Here is a 3,593-nt window from a genome sequence, read left to right as displayed (position 1 = left end):
AAAAGTACTAACTGTTTACTGTAAAAACTCTTGTAACCCTCTCTTTATAGCCCACTGAAGAGGTTTGGGCCAGGTATTTTTGCAAATGCATGCCTTGCTAATAAATTACACAGCTTGGATTTTATCTCCTCAGTTTACCTCAATTTAACTGTGACATTTAGCAACCACAGGTGGTTGGAGAGGGAACCACAGCCTAACCTCTTCATGGAGCTACTTAAAGCACTTTGGTTGGTTGTTTTTTTCACTGAAGGAATTCCCTATACAAGACTGCCCCTGGGGTCGAGCTCCCCATCAATCTCAATTCTTCTAAGATAAGGTAAACCCTGGCGCTATTGGGGAAGGATATCCCTAGGGTCATTTCCCTAATTGAATAATAGGAATCTAGTATTTAAATAATAAATGGCCAAACCAAAGTAGTCTTCCAAATTGTTGGGGAAGATTCAAATGAAGGGAAAAATGGGATAGGTTTTTAGCATACAAATGGCTACCTCCCTCCCAGGGAAATTTCTCTTAGCTTGGGACTAGAGGAAACTCTTGATGAAATACACTCTCTTTGACTGTGTAAAAGCCAACTCTAATAATTTTAAAGACCTCTCTTAGGGAAGTACTTATTGGCCTGAGATGAGGGGAAGCTTCACATTGAAAAGAGATTACTAAAAATAAGAGGTTTCAAATTAGGCAAAGATTGGCTATGATATAGAAAAATCTTTATAGGTCCCAAATTTGGCCTACAGAAGAGGCTTTCAATTAAGGAAATTTAAAGGATTTGAAACTGTTTTTAGGAAATTGTGTGCATGGATGTTAGAGAGAATACAGGAAGTGGCCTGAGTTCTCCTCAGTTTCCCTCAGAAACAATGTTAAATCAGGTCTCTAAATGGATTCTGGAGCAACAGCACACACGAAGAGAGAGAAACAATTTTTAAGCTTAAGATAACTTAAAAGGATTTCAGGAAAGGTCTGTATCACTTGGGCAAAGGGGGAGTACAGTCCAGGAAAATGATGTTTGGGCAAGCCAGCAGGAGGCTTTTAGCCACATCACAAATCAGAAACCAATGCCCATTGCTCCTGGATCAGCAGACCAGCAGTGAGATCTCCAGCCTCAGCCCAGAAAGCAACTTGTGAGACCCAGAACCTCAACACAACAAGTGGAAGAAACTGAAGTCACCCCCAGCTCAGTGGGCAAACTACAATCTTCTGAGGCTCTGGTGTAGAAAGCCAGTGACCAGACTCCTGTCCCCCTGCATAAAAAGTGTGGAATAGTACTCCCTCTGCCCTAGGAGCAGTGCTCAACTTTAGAAGTCATGAAATAGTCTGAAAATGAGTAAGAAACAGAAAAGAGCCCCTACAATAGAAAGCTACTATGGTGACAGAGAAGAGCAAAACATAAACTCACAAGAGGGCAACGATGTCATAATGCCTAGATGTGAAGCCTCAAGGGGCAATATGAATTAATCACAAGCTCAAAAATTCCTCTCGATGGAGCTCAAAAAGGATTTTAAAATCAAGTAAGAGTGGTAGAAGAAAAAGTTGGGAAAAGAAATGAGACTTATGTAGGAGAATTATTTTAAAAAAGGCATCAGTGGCTTAGGAAAGAAAACACAAAAATTGACTGATGAAAACATCTCCTCAAGAAACAGAATTGGCCAAATTGGGAAAGGAGATACAAAAGCTAACTGAAGAAAATCATTCCTTAAAAATTAGAATTGGGCAAATGGAAACCAATGACACTATGAGACATCAAGAACCAGTCAAAAAAATCAAAGAACGCACAAATAGAGGGAATGTAAAATATCTCATTGGAAAAGCGACTGAGCTGGAAAATAGATTGAGGAGGAATAATTTAAGATTTTTTTTTAGAGTACGTGAGGGCCATGATCAAAAAACAGGCTAGACAGCATCTTTTAAGAAATTATCATTTTCTGGTCTCGATGTTATTGGAGAAGGATGGCTGAAGCATCTGCTACTGCTCTCACCATGTCAAATTCAAAGTACCTCAAGGAGTCTGAGTGGCTTTGAAACCTCTTTATCAGAGACCTGAGGTCTGAAATGATGGAGGAGAGCCTGAGGAGCCCTTCTGAGCAATGGGAATGCTTATAGACTGCGTGGTGATGAAGGATCCAAATACCAAATGGAACAGGGGTTTTGGTTTTGTTACCTATGCCACACCAGAAGACGTAGATACAGCCATAAATGCAAGACCTTGCAAAGTTAATGGCAGAGTTGTTGAAGCAAAGAGAGCTATTTCCAGAAAGATCTCTTTGTTTTTGGAGGGGAGAAGGGAGGGCAATTGGGGTTAAGTGACTTGCTCAAGGTCACATAGCTTCTGTGTTAAGTGTCTGAGGCCAGATTTGAACTCAGGTCCTCCTGACTCCAGGGCCATTACTCTACTCACTGCATAACCCTTCCAGAGAGGACTCTTAAAGGTCAGATACCCACTTAAATGTGAAAAAGATCTTTCTGAGAGACATTAAAGAAAACACTGAGCAGCATCGCTGAAGAGACTATTTTGAGCCATATGGAAAAATTGAAGTGATTGAAATCAGGACTGATTGAGATAGTGCTTTTGTTACTTTTGTTACTTTAAATGACCACGTTCCTGTGGATGGGATTGTCATGCAAAAATACCATACTACGAATGGCCACAACTGTGAAGTAAGGAAAGTTTTGTCTAAGCAAGAAAGGGCCAGGTCTTCATCTAGTCAAAGAGGTCAAAGTGGTTCTGGAAACTTTGGTGGTGGCTGCAGAGGGGCTTTGGTGCAAATGATAACTTTGGCCATGGTAGTTACTGCAGTGGTTGTAGTAGTTTTGGTGCCAGTCATGGTGGTAGAGGATATGGCAGAAGCCGAGATGGCTACAATGGATTTGTAAATGATGGTGGTTATAGAAACCAGAGCAGTGGCTAAGGCAGTAGTGGCAGTTATGACAGTTATAACAATGGAGCAGGCAGAGGTGGCTTTGGCAGTGGTAGTGGAAGAAACTTTGGAGCTAGTGGAAGCTACAATGATTTTAGCAACCACAACAATCAGTCTTCAAACTTTTTGCTCCCATGAAGGGAGGAAACTTTAGAGGCAAGAGCTCAGGCCCTTATTTTACCAAACCATGTGACTAAGGTGGCTATGGTGGTTCCAGTAGTAGCAGTAGTTACAGCAGTGGCAGAACATTTTAATTACTATTAGGAAACAAAGCTTAGCAGGAGAGGAAAGCCAGAGAAGTGACAGGGAAGGTACATGTTACAGGAGATTTGTGAACTTAGCCAAGAACAGTGGTAGGGCCTAGCTGCTATAATAAGGCATTTTAGACAATACTTTTTTGTGTATGAGCAAACAAAAACCCACCAAGATTGTATTTGTGACTAATTGTATAACAGGTTATTTTAGTTTCTGTTGTGTGGAAACTATAAAGCTTTCCAAAAAAAGGTTTTAATGAAGATTTTTTTTGCACCCATGCACTCAACGTTGATTGCCAATTGTAGTAGACTGGTTGTGACACTGAATAAATATGTCTCCAAATAAATTATCAAAGGAAACTGCCTTGATATACTAGAACCAGAAGTTAAAATAGTCATTTAAAGAATCCACCAATCACTTCCTGAA

At 40.4% G+C, this 3,593-nt stretch overlaps 1 pseudogene; it reads left to right on the top strand.

Annotated features, from left to right (window-relative positions):
* The first annotated feature begins 2,049 nt into the window (after positions 1-2,049).
* Positions 2,050-3,166, top strand: LOC118840318 (annotated as a pseudogene).
* The last annotated feature ends 427 nt before the right edge of the window (positions 3,167-3,593 follow it).

Source organism: Trichosurus vulpecula, chromosome 1 (genome assembly GCF_011100635.1).
Source record: "Trichosurus vulpecula isolate mTriVul1 chromosome 1, mTriVul1.pri, whole genome shotgun sequence".
NCBI lineage: Eukaryota > Metazoa > Chordata > Mammalia > Diprotodontia > Phalangeridae > Trichosurus > Trichosurus vulpecula.
Note: the sequence above shows the minus strand (reverse complement) of the source record. Positions and strands in the feature narration are given on the sequence as shown.